Consider the following 23,472-nt stretch of genomic DNA (forward strand, 5'->3'; position numbering starts at 1 on the left):
GGAGATGCTCTGTTAAAGCTGTTTGTGGCCCTCTGAGTGAAGCTGGGAAACACTGCATCCTGTGCTCCCTTCTTGGAGATTGTTAATGACCATCAGTATGTCACAGGCTCTGGGTGGGAAGTCCTTCTGTAAAAGAAATCTGTTAAACTTTCTTTAACCCTATTTTTCCCAAAGATATCTGACCACAGATCCCTTTGGTTACAGAAAGCCAATGAAAACCCTACACCAGTCTCTTCCCCCCACATATACATTTTGGGGCCATCAAGTACTCCATATTCTCATGTCAAATATGCTATGGACTCACAAGCTCCCACCGTGGAAATGAGGCAGGGCATTTATCACCAGACCTGCGGTGGCCTCCCCTGAGCTTGGGACAGGCCTGTGAGAGCCAGAGTGCAGACGTATCTGTTCAGGCATCACGACTCAGAAATACCCCTGCCAGCCTGAGAGTGCAGGCTGGTTCCTTCCTGGTTCGGCCTGAGCAGCTGGCCCAATGGCCAGTCTGTATGTTCACCTTCATGGCCAAACGAAGCTCACCTGGGCCCAGGAAGCCCCACAGAGGACAACACGTGAGCAGAAACATTCCATCTGTCAAACTTCTCTCCCGTGCAGCAGTGTAGGCCCTGGGCTGTTCTGAATGCCTTGTTTTGCATATAGTGATGAAATATTTAAGGAAGTTCTTCACATTTTGAAAACCTTTTTGTCAAGGCACCAGGGGCAGCCTGAACATGTGATAGAAATCCCTGAAGCTTGGAGAGAGGAGCAGAGGGACACAGACAGGAAGGAGAAACCCCTCCAGAGGTTGGAACTTCCTTGAGAGGGATCAGGAATGGCTGAGGGATGGCCATCTCCTCCCATCTTCTCCCTGGTGGCTGTGCAAGGTGGGTGCCACCGAGCCTCGGGGGACTTGATTCTGGTGAGTGCTGGGTTGGAGTCCTGGACTGGGAGGCTTGTGGTGTGTCCTGGAGAAGTACTTGTCTCTCTCAGGGATTGGGTTTCTCCACTGATAAGACTCCATGGTAGATCAGATGCTCTCTGGGGCTTGTCACGGTGTAGTTAATAGGACTCTACTTGGAAGCTGGTTTGTCCATTCATGTTGTTTTGTTACCAATGCTTCCTCAATTCCCAGTGAGGTAAATTGAAGCCGGTGGCTGTCCTGGAAGAGAAGGCTGTACCTAGAAGGCCCACCCAAGTGTAGCTTGCTGTGGCTCATACAGACCTGGCTTTCCTGCCCACAGAGATGTTGCTGGAGCTGGGGCAGCCATATTGAAGGGCCAATGTGGTACTGGCCTGCCACATTTCTGGGGATAGCTCTATGACTTGACTTCTTTTGGGTGTCTGCATCCCTGTCTGTGTCAGGGATGGGCTCTGGTCTGGGCACAGACATAGCAGCAGCCTCTGGGCCCTTCTGATACAAAGTGTCAGCCTCTTCAAGGCCTTGCCTGGCCATCTGTGCTGGCTCTTCACTGCCCTGGCGCCTGGCTGGTGCACACCTGACCTGACCTCAGTCAGAGGTGACCCTGGAATGGTCCGAGCATTTGCAGAGCCTGAATCTGTGCCTCTCTGGTGATGCAGCCTCCATGTTCAAGGGCACGTGCCTGCCTATCTCCCAGGAAAAGAGTGAGCAGCTCCCCCTCGGATGATTGATTAGCATCCTACATTTCCCTTTGCCAAGGAGCCTCAGAAGCACACAGGCAGATGGCTTCTCCGGGAATTTCTCTGGGGAACCGGGCTTCTACAAATCCACATGTGGAAATCCAATATTCAAATGAGGGAAGAAATTGGGAAAGAAAATATGCTCTTCCCCTCTCTCATTAAAACCTGGATACAGAGCTGGAGGGGTCAGAAATAGCTTCAACTCTCCCGTGGCTCCCCTCCTTGTCAGAGGAAGAAGAACAGACCTGGGGCTGCTTCTAACTCAGTCTGGCAAAGAGGTCTCAAAAGGACTCTGAGGAAGTGAGCTTGAATTCAATTGAACAGGCTTTGCTTAAGCAACTACTGTCTGAGGCCTGGGTTTGACATGGTGTGGGATCAGGTCCCACATGTATGGCTTAAAAAGCACAGATTCTTGGCCCAGGCTTAGGTTCTAGTTCTGGCTCTGCCATGTTTCAGCTGTAAGACCTTGATCCAGGGGCTGAGGCTGCCTGAATCCCAGGTTCTAAGTCTGTAGAATGGGGATCATAGTCCCTGTCTCACAGGGCTGTTGAAGGGATCAAAGGAGTGTGTGCATTTGACACGATTAGCATGGGACCTGGCTTGGATTGCAGTGCACTCTCCTGAACCACATGACCTCCAGTCCCCCAGGAGGCACAGGGGATGTGCCCCGTGTTAGCGGTGACAGAATGGAGGCTGAGGTTGTATGGCTTTTCCTCAAATCACTTGGGTTGTTACTGGTAAATCTTGCAGTAGGACAGATGTCTGAGACAGGGGTCCCTGCCCTGGTGTGAGGTGGTTGGGGCTGAAGAAGGGCCTGCTTACAGTAAGGGCTACGCTCTATTGTCACTGCTCTTTGGCAGAGGTTGGGCCATTAAGAACACATTTCTTATTTTAAATGTTTTCTTCCTGCAAAAGAAAAGGGTTGGTAGAATGCCGAGGCATTCGAAAAGCTACCCAGATCCATCCCCCTAAGTGGGTAAAGGCAGTCCGCCTGTGGAAGGAGAGTTTGGGGACTCCTTTCCCCAGAGCCCCGACCTTCCCCATCCTGCTCTGCACCCATGTTTTGTGGAGCTGCTTGCTCTCCGGCATTTGGCTTCTCTTGTTCCTTTCCCTGAGGTTTGGTCCCATTAATGTTTATGAGCAAATAAAACTTGGATTGCTGCTTTGGGCTGTGGGATCACTGCTGACTTGGGGAGGGACATCTAATTTAACATAATCCTGCTCTTTCGACTTTCCATGACTTCCAGTGGATTCTCCTCTGGGAAGATGAGCAAAAGGAGTGGAAATATGATTAAAGCAGAGCCTTGCCTCCCTCTCCTAACCTTGGTGCCGTCAGTCCCTTGCTGGGGGTGGGCCAAGAGTCAGGTGGAGTGTTGGAAACATGGATGTTGTTGTATGTTGACGCCTACATGGACATGGGTGTGCAGGGTTGAGCAACCTTTGGGGACCCATGAGCTCTGGGGTGTCATGAGTGGTGTGTCATCAGTTTCCCACAGAATGAGGTCTCAGAGCCCTCAGCAGGGCTGGTGGATATATTTGATCATATGCATGAGGATGCCCCATTCCTTCTTTGGAGCAAGAAACTGAACAATGGAACTCATTAGTTCAAGGATAAAAATCTAGTCAGACTGGTGTGTGGGACCCTGTAGACCCTCATGTTTGTGCCATATGTATCATTTTTATTTTCTTAAATGAACAGAGTTCTGTATGGGCTTCTTTTCAGTGGGTTTGGAGGAGTGGTGTTGGGGGGGGCAGCTGAGGGAAGGCAGGGCTGCATAACAGCTCCAGGGTGTGAGAGGCTGTCCTTGGCTGCATTCTGGAGTCCCATCTTGAGGATGGGCAGCATATTCCTTCTGGGGCTGTTGATGGGGCTGCGAGCCAGGTAGGAGGAAGGTAATTATATCATTACATGTCACTCTTGTCTCAAGGGGCCAAATTAGCTGACTCTCTAAAACTAGGGTTTACTGTTGACTTTTTAATTTACAAGCTGATGCAGATGCATACTAGTTCACTCCTAAATTTTTCTGGAATAGCTCAGGTGTGCCTGGCACAGTGGGTGAGATCGAGGGGAGCAAACATGGTTCTGACTTTAAAGATCTCACAGAGTAGTGGGGAATATGGAACAGACCACAACCCATGGCAGTGCTCAGCAGGATGGGAGAATGGGTGGAGGAAAGGCATGGAGAAGGTCAAGGGCAGGCACCCCTACACTGGATGCAAAGGCTCCACGGGGGAGGGGGGAGGGGGAGGTGGGCTGGCCCTTGGAGGACAAATTGCATGTCCACAGGTGGAGAGGGGGTGGTCAAGGCTTCAGGGAACAGTCTGTCCAAAACACAGATGTGTTGACAGAGAGATAAGGGTGATTTGTTGAGAGGTTCTATGGAGGGGAGTCTTGGGGAAGTGGCTGGAGACCCTAATGGGCTTTGAAGATGCTCTGTGGATACTTGTTGAAGAAATCTATGTGAGCCTTCGTTTATCTGACACATATTTACTGAGTGACTACTACGTGCTATGCACTCTGCTAGGGGCTGGATATGCACCTGCCAACAGGTAAATATCACTCCCTTGTGAGTTTACATTCTAGCAGGAGAAGATAGTAAACAAATAAATATAACACATAAATAATGTATACAGTACGTTAGGAAGAGCTAAGTGTAAGGGGAAAAGAATGAGTAGCATCACGGAGAGGAATGGGAGCCCCAGGGGTGTATATGTGCGTTTGGGTGGAAATTGCAGTTTTGACCAGGGTAGCAGAATAGGCCTCTGTGACAGGATGACATTTGAGAAGTTTGAGAAGGATTTAAGGAATTAGCCTGATGAATACTTGGGGGAAGAGCATTTCAGGCAGAGCGAATAGCAGGTGCTTAAGAGCCCAATGCAGGAGTGTGCCTGGTATCCTCAAGGAGCAGCCAGAGGCCCGGGGGGCTGCTGAGCCAGGGGGCAGTGGGAGGAGACAAGGCCAGAGAGCCACTGGGGGCTTGAAGGCCAGCATAGGGTTTGGGCTTCACCCTCAGTGATATGCGGGCCTCTAGAAGATGTGACTTCTGTTTTAAACGTATGCTCTGTGTAAACCTGACCACCTTGGGGGCAAGGCTGGAGGCAGAGATGCCAGTTGGGAGGCTGCTGCGGCCTCCAGGTGAGAGGTGATGGTGGGCTTGGCTGGAGAGGTGTCGTGGAGGTGGTGAATAGTGGTTTTCTTCAGGACATAGATTTCTTAACAGGCTGAATGTGAGTGTGAGGGGCAGGGGAGTCTAAGATGTGCATGGTTTCAGCCTCAGCAGCTGGGCCTGATAAGCCTTCGGGTGGAGCAGGCTAGAGTTGGATCAGAGTTCTTGTAGACTTGACGAGCCAGAGCGGCCCATTTGCTGTCTTCATGGAGATGCGTGTGGGGGGTGGTTAGCTGGCTTTCCTCATCTGGAGTTCTGGAGAGGTTGGAGCTAGAGTTGTGCATGTAGGGGCCGTTTGGCTTTTTGATGGTGTTAAAGCCATGAGATGGGGTGAGACCACCGAGGGGGGTGGTAGAGGCTGAGATGTTACTGAGTTTTAAGTACCAGGCGCTCTGCACTTCCCGTATCCCTCTCTCTGTCTCCACCACAACCTGATGAGGTAGAAGCTGTTAGTTTCCCTATTGTACAGAAGAGGAATCTGAGGGTCAGAGGGGTTAAAGGAATGACCCAAGATCACACAGGTATTAAAGGTCAGAGCTAGAATTTACATGTACATCTGTCTGATTCCAGGTTCTTTAATCATTGCACATATTGACCCTCTAAATTATAGACCTAATTCTGGGCTTGGTGGGGGATCCACTGAGGTTTTTGAGCAGAGAAAGGACTCAGAGCTGTGGGTTGGGAAGAGGCCTCTGGGAACCCGGGGGCTTCTGAATGATGTACTGGGGAGGGGAGAGGTAGAGACCAGGTATGGAGAAGGTTTAGACCACCTGAGGTGGGAGATTGGAAATGGGGCCTGAATTTCCTGAACAGGGGAGAACCAAGTTGTGGCAAACCCAGCGTTATGAACGGAATGTTTGTGTCCCCCCGAAATTCCTGTGTTGAAGCTGTATTTAGAGATGTGACCTCCAAGAAAGTAACTAAGGTTAGATGAAGTTGTGAGGGCGGGGCCTTGTCTGGTGGGGTCAGCTCACGCACTCTCTCTCTGTGTGTACAAACCCTGGGAAGAGGCCATGTGAGGACCTAGTGAGCAGGAGGCCACGTGCAGTCCAGGAAGAAAGCTCTCACCAGAGACCCAGTGGGCTGGAACCTTGGTTTTGGACTTCCCGCCTCCAGAACTGTGAGAACTAAATGTCTGTTGGTTAAGCCACCCTGTCGGTGGTATTTTGTTATGGCAGTCTGAACAGACAAATACACCCAGACTCTTTGGTATTTGGTCTTTCCAGAGCTATGTGTTCTTGCCAGGCTGCAGGGCCCAGCTGTTTGGTAACTGGTTTCTTAAGGACCTCTCCCCCTACCCCCTCCACCTCCACTAAACAATTCAGTGGATTTGAATGGACCAGAAGAGTCACTGAACAATTATCTAGTGATTAGCTTCCTTGTGGAGTCCGGAGAGAATTGTTGGAAGAAAATTGGTAAATTCTTTTCATTCTTAATAAAACCTAACATTATCTTGCTAATGCCTGATATTAAGAGTTCAAAGTCATCTCTATACCATTGATCTTCAAAGGAAGAGATTTCCTAATTTATTTGACAAGGGCTGGAAAAATGTGGGTGAAGCTCCTTTCAGATGGGAATTTTATTTTTGTTGTTGTTGTTGTTGTTTTACAATCTTTTAAGCATTTTTTGGGTACAAAAAGTGGTATAGTTCTTTTCTTTTTTTTCCATTTGAAAACACCAGAGTGTGGGGGAGAGATGCAAACAAATAACAAAAAAGATGCTTTTATAACATTATTTTCACTGCTTAGAAAGAAAAAAGTCATTCCAATAGTATCGAGAAGTCCAGAGATGAAATGAATTCATTTTCTTCTCTAAAGGCTATAAAAGACCCTGCCTATTGATTCCATCTCTGTGTCCAGTGAACCCGTGTTACTCTACAGTGGCCCTGGGGTTCAGTACTGTAGAAGGATCAGCCCAGGTTTCTGGGCACATGGCCTAAACAGAAGGGTGGGAGCATCAGGGAATCCAAAACCTCCCCCTGCAGAAATATCATGGGCAAGAAGGTAGGTCCCTGAGCCAGGAGAAGTAGAGGGTGGCAGAGCCCTCGATGTCCCACTTCTGCTTCCTTTCCCCTCCCAGAAGATGAGAAAAAAAGTCAAAATGACATGCCTGTGAACAAGGTGCAGTGTATGTTTAGAAATACTGCTTGAGGGAGCTATCTTAGGAGTAAGAAAAGCCTTGCCAGTTTTTACTACAGATGGGAGAAGAAAGCCATCAAGGAGATCCCACCACAAGGCAAACATTTTGAAATTTGCCTGTAGCATAGCATGCCAGTTTCCGGAACTCCTGTAGCATAGGAGGCAGTTTCGATTTCTTGGTCCAACAGACTGGGCTTATGGATTAGACATTTTGGCTCCATATGAACTGATAAACCACAGGACCACGATCCAGGGCCCAATTCCCCATAAAGTCCGCCCAGTGCTAACAAATGGGGTGGGGGTACCTTCTATCCTGTAACCGAGAAATTTCATAATTTTTCAGATGGGAATTTAGAACATTTAATAAATTTGCAACATGGCTGATTCTCCATTACCCTTACCACCTCCCTGCTCTTGGCTTCCACTGAATCTGTGGGTTCACTTGGGGCATGCACCCCTCTGAGCGTTCCAAGGCCAGTGAGGGGCAGGGACCCCTTCTAGGGGAGGCTGGCATCCTTGCTTCCATCCCTGGTCTGAAGGACACTCTGGTCTCGTACTGTTTGATTGAGCTAGTTTTAAAGAAGGTGCAGAGAGGCATGCTCAGTGTGGTCAGCCTCTGGGGAAGCGGATGTTTCTGGGATCTTAATGTTTTCTCTCTTTTTCCTGAGAAAACCTTTTCTCAATAAAAATGAGTTGTCAGCTGCTCTTGAGGCCCTATAAATTGATTTTGGCTCTGTCCATTACAGGTAGCTTCTGTGTGAAGAACCTGTATAAATCTTAGTCAGGGAGTGTTTAAAATGGCAAATTTCGGAGTAAAGGTTTAACAAAAACCAGAAATAAAACTTCAGAAGTAATGGAAGTGTTTATAAGTATCTGTGGAATTCCACACTAGAACAATGAACACAGTTCAGGTGCCAAGAGACTGAGTGAGGTGTTATGCCATGTGCCTGAGAGAATATCCATCTTTATTTGGCTTCTGCTCACAGGCTGGACTGGGGAGAAGCGTGGCTGTGAGCCGTGCTCCGTGGCTAGGCTCCTGAGGGGAGTTTATCACTGTCAGGCTTCCAGGCCTCCTGCGTGCCTTGCATGATGGGAGGTACTAATAGCACGGAGAGCTCATAATCCCTGCTGCCAGCCATGGGGGATTTGGAGCGATGTGTCTGCATCCTGCTTTCCAGCTCAGGAAACTGAAGCAAACGGCGGTTTGTGACTTGCCCAAGTCCTACAGCAAGGCATTGTTGGAAGCTGGTGGGTGGCCTGTGGTTCACAGGACCCAGCCCGAGTGCTACCTGCTACGTTTCCTTCCTCCTCATTTAACTCCACCTCTCCAGTTACTGACTCTGCGCCGTGCCCGGGCCTCAGCTGGGTGCCAAGTTGTGGCAAGTGCATCAGCATCAGCATGCCAGGGTTTTACTTGACCTCTTCTGGTTGTCCTCTCTTCCCTCCACTGGGACCTGCACCCAGAGAAGGCAGTGTAGAACAAAGCCACAGTACTGATCACTCATTCATTGGTACATCCATTCATTCAACAAGCATTTAATGAGCACCAACTCTGTTCCAGGTTCTGTCTAGGTGCTCAATAAGTAATAAAATGGGCAGATGTTTGGTGCAAGGGAAGAGTGTGAAAGTTGGCTCAGCCGGGGTGTGATTGGTGGGTGGGCAGGGGGGCGGGTGGGAGCTTCCCGGAGAGGTAGGGCTGAGCTGTATCCTCAAGGAAGGTAGGATTTGAGAGGACAGGCGGCTTCTGGGTAGGAGGGACAGAACAAGCAAAGACCTGGGGTATGAGTCCGGGCAGTTGTGTAGACTTGGTCAGGAAACCAGACAGCAGGTGGGCCGCTCCGGCTCGTATCACCCATGGGCTGGGGTGAGCTTGGTCCTCCTCCAAAGTTGGCTGCTCTGGCCATTGGACTCCAGCCTGGCGTCTCTTGGCTGCACCCTGGAGCTGAAACACGGGCCTCCAATGCTGGGGGTGGGGCCAGCTTCCTTTTCTTCTTATTCTTTCTCTTATTCCTCCCATCTTTGGGGTCAGTGCAGGTCCCCCGCTCCACCAGAAAGCTGCTGCATTATGAGCCTCTCACACCAGCAACCCTTTGTCCTCTACCAGGCAGATCTGGGTCAGACTGTGACCCTTGTGCATGTTTGTCTCTTGTCCAGGTGTGCATCTTATTTCCCTGAGGCAGCCTGGGTTCTCTGAGGGTGGTCTCGCTAATCCCAAAGAGCCCAACACAGGCCTGGACACAGGCTGAGTGCTGCCAGGTAAAAGAGAGGACACCCAGTTATATTTGAATTTCAAATACATAATAAAAAATATTTTAGTGTAAGTAGGTCCCAAATATTGTATAGGAGATTGCATGCCATGTTTGGGACATAATTATACCAAGTAAGTATTTATTATTTATTTGAAATTCACATTTAACGGAGCATCCATTTTTTTTTTTTAAAGATTTTATTTATTTATTTGAGAGAGAGAGTGAGAGAGAGAAAGAGCACAAGAAGGGGGAGCGGGAGAGGGAGAAGCAGACTCCCTGCTGAGCAGGTAGCCCGATGCGGGACTCGATCCCGGGACTCCAGGATCATGACCTGAGCCGAAGGCAGTCGCTTAACCAACTGAGCCACCCAGGCGCCCTCCATTTTTTTTTTTTTTTTTAAACAAAATCTAGCAACTTGGCCCTAAAAGGCTTGCTGATTGGTTATTGAAACTCAAGGATTTCTAGGTTCATGGAACATGCACACTGTTAGGAATTAGATGCACCTAGAAGTAGAGAATGGAACAGACAGAAGCGGATGTTTCTGGGATCTTAATATTAAAAGTCATTTATTAACCACGGGGCCTTGAGCAAGTTACTTACCTCTCCAGGCCTCGGTGTTCTCATCTGTGAAGTGGGAACGGCGATAGTCCCTACCCACGAATGAGGAATAAATGAGATAATGCCTGGCAAGTCCTAGCACAGTGCCTGGCACTTAAAAGCCTTGACAGAGATAGGCACCAGTACTGTGGTTTTTGTTATTTTTGTTGCTGTTGTTGCTACCTCGAGGGGGCCACACAGGTGCTCCGTAGCTGCCCCCAGCAAGTCCTCTGCTCCCTCCACTCCTGCCTCTCTTCCTCGAGGCTGGCCTCTCTGGGAGCCCACCTGCCTTCTCCTGTCCCTTGAGTGCATTTTCTGCGTGAAACAGTCAGGCCTCCGTTCCTGCTGGACACAGTCGTGCCTCCATCCACCGCAGCAAAGATTCTGCCCACAGATGCGGCTTGGCTGGCAAATCCTTTGGTAGACTTTATATTGGGACATAGATCATTACAGATGGGACTCAGGTTTTACAAAAGATTTTAGGAGGTAGATAAATTAGATCATGAAAAGTGCATAAGGGACATCAATTATGCAGGAGCCAGAAGAATGTTATAAAGTGATCTGGCCTTAGTTTTGGCCCATGAAACATCGAACTGTAGCCATGAAAGAGGAAAACATCCCTTGTGTCCTGCTTCAGAAGAGTGGGCTGGTGGGGACGCAGCTTGGCCCAAGGGAGGGTGTAGACCACGGGGAGACCTCCTTTGTTTGTGGGTGTCCGAGGAGTAAAAGGCCACCTGAGAGGCAGAGAAAGCTGGCCCTGGGCTTGCTTAGGTGGAGGAGTCCTGGGGCCCCGGGCAGTGGAGGGCCCAGCAGAGAGGCTGTCCTGGGTTCTTAATTCAGGACAGAAAGTGCACGCCAGAATTTCATGGTGGAGTTGGTAGACACCTTGACTCCTCAAAAGTCCCCCAAAAGTGTTATTTTTATCCTTCCTCTTGCCCAGTAGCAGTGCAGACCTGCCCCTCCGTGGGCTGCCATCTGCCGTATTCTCTGGGCCTGGATTATGCTGGTAAACGTGGGCATCCAGGGAAAAGGGGCAGATGAACATGATCCTCTGAACAAACTGTCCACATTGTCTTCCTCCCTGAAGCTTCAGCGACCGTGGCTGGTCCCACACCTGGCTTCCATGAGCATCTCTCAGCCCTACCTGGATGGTGTCCTGTGCTTCTAGAAGGCAGGCACCTTCTCTCACCCTGTGGGCGTCGGGTTAGGCATGTGGTGCCCCAGCTGAGCCTGCTGTGGGGTGATCGTTTGTTACTGGCTGAAGGTATCATGGCAAATATTCCCAGGCCTGCCTTCCTATAGTGGCTCATTCCTGGCCCATTGGTGTCCTTTAGAATCAGGGTGTATTTCTACCTGGAGCTGGTCTCTTTGCTTTAGGCCCACCTGTCCCTTGGAGCACAGCTGCTGACAGCCATCAGAAGGACAAGGTGAAATGGCAGTGGTTGGGGTATGTGCAGCCCCCAGCTGCACGCCCTCAGTGGGAAAGTGGAGCGTGGTTCGTTGAGCAAGTATGAAGCAGAGTGGAATGCATTGTGAGGGGAGGCAGGGCGGGAGGTAGGCGAATCCTGTGCTGCCCACTGGTGCCACTCAGCGACCTGCTGGAGGTCACGGTGCCCTGAGGAATGTGTTCTTATCAGCCCTGTGACCCTGTTCCCGGGGCCCTCTGCTCCTTCCTCCCGAAGTGACCATTTCAGTGAATCTTGCTTATTTCTGCCTGAGGCTAGGCAAGAAGACAAACTTTTTCTTGGAGCGCAGGAAGTGGCGATAGGCGTTCCTCATTACTACCCCAGGCTTGGGAGAGAGCAGCCCTGCATTGCCACTTGCAGGTTGGGTGGCCTTGGGTAAGTTGCTTACACTGTCTCGGTCTCAGTATTCTCAACTGCAGAATGGGGATACGATGGTGCCCGTTGGCATATAGTTCATACAGACTGAATTCTCGGTTGGGTGCTCTTCGAGGAATGGTGTGTCCTCTCTAGGTGGAAAGATGGGTGTGGGACCTTTGCCCCTGCTTGGCCTTTTAGAGGTTGGAGTTTGGTGGTGGGCACTTGGTCCTCCTGGCCTCAGTCTGTGTATCCTTACAGTATACATAGTATGTGATCAGATTTGCCATAAATATCAGCAAGTCACTTTTCCAGATGTGGAGGCCATTTCTCACCCGGGTATTCCTTACCCATCTACTTTAAACTTGTATCACTGGGTCATTAACTGCTATTATTAAGTACAGTAGCTAACATTTGTCTAAAGCTTCTTTGCTCTGGGCTAAATGCCCTGTATGCATTCTTTCATTTAACCTCAGAACTCAGTGGATGAAGCAGCTGGTCTAGAGGTGTTAAGTGACATGCCCAAGGTCACAGAACTAGTCCATGATGGAGGCAGGATTTGAACCGGGCAGTCCCACTCAAGGGCAGAGAAGTAACAGGCAGGCCTGCCTGGGAGGAGATTTCCTAAGTCCTGCCTGTTAGCACACCATTCTAGAAGGGGGCAGACTGTGGTGATGGGGGCGGGAAGGAATTTCTCCTGTTTTCTCCAGACCTGGAAGAAGGCGTCCCATGAAGGCGAATTCATTTTCTCTTGGAGTCCAACATTAGTCAAGCTGCTGTAGCTTGCCTTGAACTAAAGACCAGTCTGGAGACAGAAATGTCCAAACCACTGAAGGATGCTGGCGTGCTGACCAGGACACTGTAGCCCAGCACACACACCGGAGAAAGGACCCAGGGCTGGCGCAGCCATTCTGTGAGCTGACGGCCGAAAAAGAATTTTGGATTTTGCTCCTTAGGCATTTTGCACAGTGAAAGGAAAATTTAAGAGAGATTGCATGGAGTCCTAATGAGGCAGGAGATGCCACCACATTGAAGGAAGCAAGAACATGCATGAGGGTATGTGTCTGTGGGGCTGGGGCGTGTTGTTTATAGATTTCTATACAGAGGATGCTAAGTTATTGCCTTCGAGGGGGAAAGGTGTTATTGATATTGTGCTAGGATAATAGGCATTAAAGTGGCACTGTCCTTGGGCACGGTTGCAGATTATTGCTATTTATTAAAGCAGCCCTCTGGCCTCCAATGAGCAGGACCCCTTTTGTCTGGTTTGAGTTGTGTGCACATTCAGAAGTCGTGTGGCCGTTTACTAAACTGCCCTGAGCTGGGTCATTAAAAGACACAGAGAAGGTGTCTTGGCAGAAGAAAGCCAAGCTTCTTGAAAAGCTGGAGGGCCGTGGAGCGTGAGCATTTAGGAGTTTCTGTACTTGGGTTCTTCCTTCCAAAGGGAGTTGCTAGAGGTTTGGAGACCACCACTTACCATAAACTTTGTACTTCTTTGTGTGTGTGTGTGGGGGGGGGGGCGTGTGTGTGTGTGTGTGTGTGTGTGTGTGGTGGCTGTGCCGATCACCAATGGTGCAAAGCAGTGATTGGAATTCTCACGGAGGGGAGTTGCCCTGTAGCTCTGAGATCTTCCCCGGCTCCCCGATGGGAGGGTTCCCCCAGGGTTCCTCCTGCTGCCCAATGAGCAGTGTGAGGGCCTGCTTTCAAGCTCACTCTGGGCTTCTGGGGGGTCCTTCGGACTGTCTGAGCTGAGAAGTCAGGCAAATTGCCCTTGTTTCTGAGAACAACAGGCAGAGCTGGGGGCTAGGGTTTGGCTGCCTTTTTGCTCTTGTGACAACAACCGTAACCAGCTCTACTTTGAGCTAGGTCTTGGCTTGTGAGAACGCAGGTATCAGCATCACGGCGAGTTTCACAGAATATGGTCACTGCTGGTGTTCCTGGCCTGCGTCCTCCAGCTCTGCCTGGCCAGAGAGGGACTGACGCGGTCCTTTCTGTCCTGGTTGGAAGTCCCAGAGGGAAGTGTCTTACTGGCCTGTCCCTGCTCAAGCACTGGGGGCAGCGTGGGGAGCTCCGAGGGGCCCAGCTTAGGTCAGAGCTCCAATTCTGACCACTGGCAGGAGCTGGAAGTGACAGACAGAACACGGCAGCTCCACTTGCGGTCGTGACTATAGAGGGGAGAAGCGGCTCCTTGCAGGAGGATGCGTTTCCCGGACGAGGGAAGAAGGTGGCAGAAGAGGCCGGAGTGGGCCGGGACATGCTTTGACCACGAGCGGCAGAGTTAGAGTTGTACGTTTGGCTGATTTCATTGAAGAGATGGTGTTTGATTTAAGTGTGTATTTTTTTTTTTTTTAAAGATTTTTATTTATTTGACAGAGAGAGATACAGCGAGAGAGGGAGCACAAGCAGGGGGAGTGGAGAGGGAGAAGCAGGCTCCCCGCAGAGCAGGGAGCCCGATGCGGGACTCGATCCCAGGACCCTGAGATCATGACCTGAGCCGAAGGCAGACGCTTAACGACTGAGCCACCCAGGCGCCCCTTAAGTGTGTATTTCTTGATTACTAGTGAGGCTAAATATTTTCCCACAGTTTTTTTTTTTTTTTGGCCATTTGCATTTCTTTTGTGCATCGCCCATCTGTGGCCTTTGCCCATTTTTTTTTTTTTGCAGCTGAGTATTTCAGAGGAGCGGGGTAGGGTGGATCTGAGTTTGCTCTTTCCCGCTGCCCTTGGTGGGTAATTGTGCCAGCTATATTTATTCCTGCTTAGAAGAAACCCGGCTAAGCCTTCAGGAGACCAATGTGGAAATGCAAGAAAAATACTCTCTTCTTAATCAAGTTTCTTGTATTATGAATGCTTATTAAATATTTTATGTGAGAATTGTAATTACTGATTAAGACCAATATCAATAGCCTCGGATAATCAGTGTTTAATGCTAATTAGGAGGTACTGAGCAACCCCCCAGTGAGTTGTCTCTCACAGTTTGGGGATTGTCCTAATTGTCAGCAGGCTGAGCCGGGAGGTGGGCATGCTGGCTGGGGCGGGTGCCTGGGTGTCCGCGTCCAAGCCTAGCTGAGGAGCAGGGTGAACGCAGTGTGGCGGGAGTCCCTGCTGAGTCGGGGCGCCCCCCTCAGGTGTGCTGTCTTGCCTGGGGGGAGGCATGGTGGTCCTTGCTGCACCCTTTTGTCTCCAGTCATGTGGTATTTGGGTTAATGAGGTTTCACCTTGAATGGCGGGAGGTTTCCAGCCTGAAAGGTGGGACATAGATCACTGCCTCATCTATCTGTCTATGGCCACGTGCCTCCTTTCCTTCCCTCTTACACACACACACAGACACACACACACACACACGCATGTGCAGGCTATGGATTAACCATGACTGACTTTGTTTGGAATGTTTCTTTTGAGAGTTTTGTTCTGCCTCTAGAGGGGCACTTGAACTTGCTGCAGGGAGGGACACCAGCTGCAAAATGTCTGAATCACATTCTCATCCCAGCGCTACCCCCCCGCCCCCCATGGCTTGTATAGTTTGTGGGAGCAGGGAAGGGGCTTTGACCCTGGGGCCCAATGTCTCAGTGGGAGTCCCTCCTGAGAGACTTCCTCAGCCAGGGGCCCACGGTTCCCTCCTCCCTGGGCACTGGGCTGGAAACAATCACCTGGGACCATGGTGAAGGGTGAGAAAATGCAGGGCGGAGGGACCGCTCATGCCCCCCGTGGGCAGCCGCTCATGGTGATGCCTCACTGGGGAACGGGCTTGGGGGTCAGAAGCCCAGCCCCACTTGCCTCCCGGTCTGGGGCTTTGGAAAAGTCACAGCACCTCTCTGGTAGGTGCCGCGAGGTGGGATAATGATGCTTACGGTGCAGCAGGTCATTAGACAGCTCTGGAGCCACTCAGCCGGTCTGATTCCCTGTCCACACCTCTGCCCCGCTGCGCGACTGTGGCCAAGTTACTTAACCTCTGAGCCTCGGCTTCCTAAGGTGTAAAATGAGGATATGAACAGTATGTACCGCTTTGGGTTATTTGGAGGATTAAATGAATAGTAAGGAGTTTAGAGTAGTGAACACCACACCAGTGCTCATGAAATATAAATACGGTAATCCTCCCTTATCTATCATTTCAGTGATCCTCGGCCAATTGTGGGCTGAAAAACAGATGACCTTCCTTCTGAGAAACGATCAGAAGGTCAGCAGGAGCTGACACTGCCTCACGATGCCTACATCATTCCGCTCACTTCACCTCATCGTGCAGGCATCTTATTCCCTCACCTCGTCATCGTAAGAAGGGTGAGTACAGGGCAATAACATCTTTTGACAGAGAGAGAGACCACATGCACATAACTTTTATTACACTGTGTTGTTGTAATTATCCTATTTTATTATTAGCTATTGTTGCTCTCTTATTGTGCTTAATTTATACATCAAGCCTTGTCATCGGCATGTATGTGTAGAAAAACCAGTATATGCGGGATTTGGTACTACTGACAGCATCAGGCATCCCCTGGGGGTTTTGGAACATATCCCCTGTGGCTAACGGGGGGACTCCTGTTGGTAAAAAGTCACATAAGTTGCCTGAGATGTACGGGGCAGCATTCCCCGAGTGCTCATAACACCCACTGTGCTGGTGCTGGGGACATAAGGTGGGAACGAGCCAGACCGGGTGCCTTCCCTTCCCATCTAGTGGGAGACACAAGGAGACAAGCGAATGTACAAGGTAGTCGCAGATGGTGGGTTTGTGGCGCAGAGAAAACTAACACTAGGTCAGGGGAAGGTGGCGGCAGGTTATTTTAAGTAGGTGGGGCCAGTGATGTTTGAGTGGACATTTACTGGAAGGAAGGAGTGAGTCCTGGCAGGAGGCAGAGGAAAAAGCAGGGACAGGGACTCTGCTGATGCTGTAGCTTCTCTGCCCACGTCCCTGCGTGTCCCTTCCCAGGCTGTGCGCACTTCTCCAGTGTGTTCCCTCCCGATTGCCTGTGCCTATGGCTCTTTGTTGGCAAAGTGACCTGAGGCTACTGGAACTGCTTTCCCTCCACACGGAGAGCTGGAAGCACCAGGGACTCGCTTCCCCCCTTGGGGACAGCCCTTCCGGATGGCTGACGGGCACAGAGGTGTGCTCACCAGCTCCTTTGCCCCTGATGGGGTGTGGCTCCCTTTCCCACTGGCTGTTTTGTGGGAATGCTTCCCTAGTAAATCACTTTCACATGAGCCCCCCCTCAGCTTCTGCTTCTAGGGAACCTAAGACAGACCCTGGGTCAGGAGTGAGTGTGACATGTTGAAGGACAACGGGAAGAAGGTGTGAAGGCAGGGAGAGGTTGAATGCAGGGGAGGCCGGAGAGGTGGGCAGGGCTGGGTCACGGGGGCCTTGGTGGCTGTGATAGATTTGAGTCTTTCCGAGAGCGACGGGAGGTTATTGGAAGTTCCTAGGTGGGGGAGTATGTTATATAATTTGTTCTATAAGAGAAGACCCATGGCCACTGTATAGAGTAGACCATTAGGGGGCAAGAGCAGAAGTGGGGAGACCTGCTCGCAGGCTATGGTGGTTACCCTAGAGAGTGGGCTTGGACTAAGAGGGTGGCCAAAAGGACAGATCTGGGATTTATTCTGAGGATTGGTAGGTGATCGACGAATAGAATGTTTAGACACATGCATTTTCTCGAAGTCATAGCAAGTCTAAGAGTTCAAAATGAGGACTGTGCTGGGCCTGCTCTATTGGTCCTTCCCCCAACCCCACTGTGGACACATGCAGAGACCTCTCCTTCTCCTGAGCCCTGGAGGCTCTGTTGGAGCCTTTCTATGGCATCCCTCTGTACCTTGTCCCTGGGCCTTGAGGAGGGGTTGTGTGGGAGAGCCGTGGGCAGGATGTGAGCACTTGGGCAGACCCTGCCTCTCCCTGGGCCTGTCTCCTTGCCTTAGGCAGAAGGGAGTCAGAGGTGGGAGTGCTGAGACCCCTCTGAGGCCAATTCAGGGGCTTTGCAAAAGGATGTTTTAGAGAGAGGAGTTGTCTGGGATGTGGAAGGCCAAGGGGTTCCTCTCGCACAGTGTCACCTGCTGAGATGCAGCCTCTGTAAGCTGGACGGAGTGGACCCAATATGCATACCAGTCTCCCACCGACTTAGAGTTCCTGTGGTCTTCCTGGGGACACTCCTTTAAAGGCAAGGGCCAGATAAAGCCCACTTAAGATGAGATTGGGTTGAGTTGGAATCCATTTTGCTTCTTCAAAACACCATTTCCACAGAAAGCAAGACAGTTGTTCTAAGTTCTGTTTCTTCCAGAAATTAAGTATCTGAAATGTTAGAATATTTGGCTCTGACTTTGAGGTCCCAGGGGACAGTTCTTTAGAAAAACATAAACTCTTTTCTGCGTGAGACACAGAGGTCTGTGGTGAGCTTCTGTGGGAGGTGGGCTGTTTTTGAGAAAACTTTTCCCCCAGGCTATACATCTTTTCATGATCTGGATATAAATAGGATGCTGCAGGTCTATGGTTTGGTCATTGGGGCACATCTGATGGGCAAACATGGAAAAGTCTGTGTTCCCGGGTGCTAGGTAGCCCCCCACTCAGAGATCCCGAGACCCCAGGGAAGCTAGGAAATCCCAGCTCTAGAGCCTCTAGAGCCCACTCACCAGCCGAGACCCCCAGTTTCCCCAGAAGTAAACAGTGATATCTATCTATGGGAACTTTTAAAATGAAAATATCCAAACCTCCAACCAGAAATTCCACTTTTTTGTGTCTAGTCTAGAAACATAGTCCTAATGTCTCAAAGAGTCATTTATGCAACTGTTCAGTGCAATTTCTTTTAACAGGGACAAAATGGAAACAACCTTAAATATCCTGAATATTAAATAAACTGTGGCATAGCCACGTTAGGACCTAATATTTAAGATTAAGAATCCTTAAGCTAGATGTGTCTACAGTGTTGTGGAAAGACCCCCAAGCTTTATTACTAAGTGGAGAGAGTAATTCACAGAATAAATTTACATAACATGCCATTTATGATAACTATTTCTCTGCATCCATAAGAAGCCAGCTGAAGACAGTGATTGTCTTGGGAGGGGACTGGGATTAGAGGAGGCATCCTCACAGGGGACTTTTGTTTTGTACTTCCAGTTTGAGTATTTTTAAAATGAGAATATTTTCTCAAAACTGCGTGTATAATTAAGAACGTTATAACAGGATATAAAGTAATTGATGCCTATTGTAAGAAAAATTTAAATACAGAGACATGTCCTCCCGTGCCCCACTGTTAGCATTTTGGTGCATTTCTGTCCAGTCCATGTTTCCCTTATGCATTTTTACACAGCATTAAGCATTTGTATAAACATATATAGTTTTGTACCCTGCTTTTTCCTCTTAATAGTTTGTTGTAAACACTTTCTGTGCTGTTTCAAACTCTCTATAAATACCTTTAATAGCTGTGGAATTTTCCATTGTGTGTATTTAGCCATTTCCCATTTTATTTTATTTATTTTTTATTTTTTTACCACCAATTTTCTTTTTTCTTTTTCTTTTTTTTATTGTTATGTTAGTCACCATATAGTACATCATTAGTTTTTGATGTAGAGTTCCGTGATTCATTGTGTATAACACCCAGTGCTCCATGCAATATGTGCCCTCCTTAATACCCATCACCGGGCTACCCGCCCCCCCCACCCCCTCCCCTCTAAAACCCTCAGTTTGTTTCTCGGAGTCCTTCCCATTTTAAAAGTGATCTCCATTTGCTTAGGAAATCTTCCACCAGTCCAGGGAGACAACTAAAATCGCTTCTCTTCCCATGGCTGGTCCAGGGCTAGCACGTGAAATGCAATCAGTGCGTGTGGGCTTGCGTGTGGATGTGTATGCATGAGCGTGCACATATGTGCATGTGTGCGTGAGTGTGACAGGAAGCTGAGAGACAGTCCAAGAGGAGGACTAGGCATGGCTCACCTGGGGTTATTGAGGCAGAAGAGGCTGGGCCACACATTCCAGCCAAAGGCTGGTGGTTCAGGTCAGTGGTACCTTTTGGATGCACAGTACCTTTTCTGAGATGATTGACAGTAGATGGCATAGCAGTATCCTGTAGTGGGGCCCTAGAGTCCTGGGTGGGAGACCTATCTCGGCACCATCTCTTCCCCCCTCTCTGGAAAACCTTTTCACCAGCTTGCACACCATTTTATAATCTGAATACAGCAAAGGAGATTTCTGGAGGTATGTTCTCTGGATGGTCAGTTCCAGGCAGAGCCTTGTTGTTTGCTCCCTAGAGGAGGCCCCTGTGGGCAGGCAAGGAGCAGCTTTGCCCTTCCTGCCTCTAGACCTTAGTTTTCTGCTCTGAGAAGTGAAGTTGCCTATGTCAGTTAGGATATCAGCAGGAAAGGGACAGAAAACCCAGAAGGGCAATGTCAGAGAGGTTAAAGAAGTGACTGTTTACAATGACATGAGCAGCAAGATAGGGTGATGTACCCAGGGCTCAGAAAGCATTAGTACCCTGGGCTTGAAAGGGGTAGGGGGGCTGTTAGGAACTCAGGGAGAATTGCAGTCATAGGAGGGAAGCTTTGGGGTAGAATCTGGCCGTGAGCTGTGATGTAAACTGATTTTTGGCTAGAGGGAACTGGGGAGACCCTATGTCCTCTATGCCTCCCATTTCCCAATCTCCTGCTGGTATGTATGCCCATTGGCAAACCCACCCGAGAGCCAGAGGCGACAAGGGAGCCTGGATGATGTTGTCTGCCTAGGCCAGGGACCCAGGGCCCAGAGCGAGGTGGAGAAGGGTGGAGCGCAGATCGGGAGGGCACACGGAGACTATCCGGCACATTCAGTCCCTGTTCTACTCCTTTGTCAGGGGAAGCACTATGGGCCCAATACAATGGACACACAAAGACGCATTGGCTCTTGGATCTTAGTGTGGAGTTCAATTCCATTATATTCCCGCCAGGAGTCTAATGAAAATGTCACTGTTTCCTGGTGCCCTTTCGTGGTGGGAAAAAAAATAAACCATTAACTCAAAACATCGGTGCTGCGATCTCTCTGCAGCTCATTATGAGGCACAAGATGCTTATCATAGCTTTGGTTGTTCAACACCCATTCCGTGTGTCATTGATCCTCAGCCAACACCTGGGCTGGTCCGCTTCTATTTTTTAACCTGGTCGTGTGACCTAAAACCTTTGTTCGTACGGGATCAGGGTATTGTTGAGTACATGAATAAGAGCCTTTGTTCCTGTCACCATGGCTACTTTTTCCAGGGGCCTATTGATCAAGTGTGGGGTGTTTGGGGACATCAGTGACTGGCATACACAGAGAAGGGTCATTTCATCCATCTGATGATTGAGAGCCTTTTGTGCCATGAATTCCCTTTGGTAAGCATACCTATGGGACATGGATGTCTTCACACATTCCCTGAACTCACTCTGAGTGGCTCACTCTTTGTCACCAATATGTCAATCTTACTCATTCTTTGTTTCTGACCAGCTGTCTGCCTGTTAGTGACTGACTAATCGGGACAGATGGATCGGGCTCTCTCTCCTTCCATGTGATGTGGACCACTGCATGCATTTTCTGAGTTTCTGCCCTCAGGGAGGACTTCCCCTCACCATTGTCTTCCAGGGTCACCCTTGAGTGGGATTGCAGTATGTTCTCTGTTCATTTCCGACTTGTTTCAGCATACTGTGCAAACCATCAATAAACCAGGCCATTTCACCGCTGCCCCAGTCTTCACTGATTATAGAGAGCTCCCTCTGAGCATAGGTGCGGCTTGAGGCAGGCATAGTGAAGCAGTAGGAGTTTAAGTACCATGCGAGTCTGAGCTATCTGTTATACAATCTACTCTTACTTCTGGACCTGCTTGATCTTGTAGACACCATTTCCATTTCACAATGGAATTCTGCTGTGTACTTCTAATGTTATGATTTAGTAGATCATATAGCACTCAGTGCATGCATGAAGGGTAGTTGGTGACACATGGTCACTTAGTGCCCCATGGTCTCGTGTTGAGTCTTTTCCATGGCATCCATAGGAAGCCAGAAGCTGCTTCACACAAGGAGTACTGTTATTAGCAGAATTCCTTTTTTTTATTAAAGATTTTTATTTATTTATTTGTCAGAGAGTGAGAGAGAGCAAGCCCAAGCAGGGGGAGACGCAGGCAGAGGGAGAAGCAGGCTCCCCACTGAGCAGGGAGCCTGACGCGGGACTCGATTCCAGGACCCTGGGATCATGACCTGAGCTGAAGGCAGACGCTTAACCGACTGAGCCACCCAGGTGCCCCTCTTATTAGCAGAATTCTTATTCTAAAACCTTGGGGCCTGTACTGTAATTTTCCTATTAGGGCTTGCTAGAAGTTCTATACTCTATATGACATCTCTGTGTACCACAGATACTTCTAGTACAATTGAATGTGCTGGGTCACCAAATAACAGAGCAACAGAGCCGCTTATAGCCAGGACCTTCTGTAGAAACTTCTCTCGATCCAGACTGCTCTCAAAACTGGAAGAATTACCAGTTATCAAGCAAGAGGTCAGTGCAAGATGTCCAAATGTGTTATATGTGTCCTCCACAATCCAGAGTGACCCACTCAAGTGGTATGTTCTTCTTTGTGGCAAATGGCAGAAAGAAAAGCAGCATTGTGTAATTTTAGAGGGGATATATACCTAGCCGTTCTAGACTGCTGCATCCTTAGAAACTTCATTTATGTGTCAGGTCCTTAAATTTTTGTAGAGTTCATCACTTATTTTCGGCCATGTATATGTCTTGCTAAAATATGCATGGTGCTCACTCATTCCTTCTCAACAGGTCCAATTAGCATAATTATATTAACATAATAGACTCCTGTGATTTTCTCTTGTATAGCAAGACATAAATTAAGACTAAATTGTGACAGTGAATGGACTCTTGTAACAGAACGGGAGAGCGGGCAGAACTTTGGGATGAGATCGTGAAGGCATACTGCTATCCCTGCCATGTAAAAGCAAGTGGCTTCTGAGTTTTTGTAGGGACTAGGGTTTGCTACATCCGTAACTGCACACCAGACCTCTGTGCAAGGGAAATCTGGTTCCCTTTTATGAAGATGAGGATCTGCTTCAACCAGTGAGGAAATTTCAAGAGGATCTAGGGGTTCAAAGTTCTCACCCCCCTAAATGTCCCCATTCCATGTATCAGGATCTCATATCTTCTCCCCCAGTGCCTTTACCTTTAGCACAATGTTTCACAACCTGAACACTACTGAGATTTTGTGCTAAAGAATTCTTGTGTGTGTGTGTGTCTTCTAGGCATTGTGGGATATTTACAGCTTCTGTGGTCTCTTTCCACTAGATACCCAGGGTGACAATGCAGAATGTCTCCAGATACTACCAAATGTTTCCTGGGAGGCAGATTGCTCCCAGGTGAGAACCACTGCCTTAGCATAAGTGATCTGGCAAAGATTCCTATTTTTTTTTTTATTATGTTATGTTAATCACCATACATTACATCGTTAGTTTTTGACGTAGTGTTCCATGATTCATTGTTTGCATATAACACCCAGTGCTCCATGCAGAACATGCCCTCTTTAATACCCATCACCAGGCTAACCCATTCCCCCACCCCCCTCCCCTCTAGAACCCTCAGTTTGTTTCTCAGAGTCCATAGTCTCTCATGGTTCGTCTCCCCCTCCGATTTCCCCCCCTTCATTTTTCCCCTCCTGCTACCTTCTTCTTCTTTTTTTATTTTAACATATAATGTATTATTTGTTTCCAAGGTACAGATCTGTGATTCAACAGTCTTGCACAATTCACAGTGCTCACCATAGCACATACCCTCCCCAGTGTCTATCACCCAGCCACCCCATCCCTCCCACCCCCCACCACTCCAGCAACCCTCAGTTTGTTTCCTGAGATTAAGAATTCCTCATATCAGT

This window comes from Leptonychotes weddellii, chromosome 7 (genome assembly GCF_054177405.1).
Source record: "Leptonychotes weddellii isolate Sample4059 chromosome 7, ASM5417740v2, whole genome shotgun sequence".
NCBI classification, from domain to species: domain Eukaryota; kingdom Metazoa; phylum Chordata; class Mammalia; order Carnivora; family Phocidae; genus Leptonychotes; species Leptonychotes weddellii.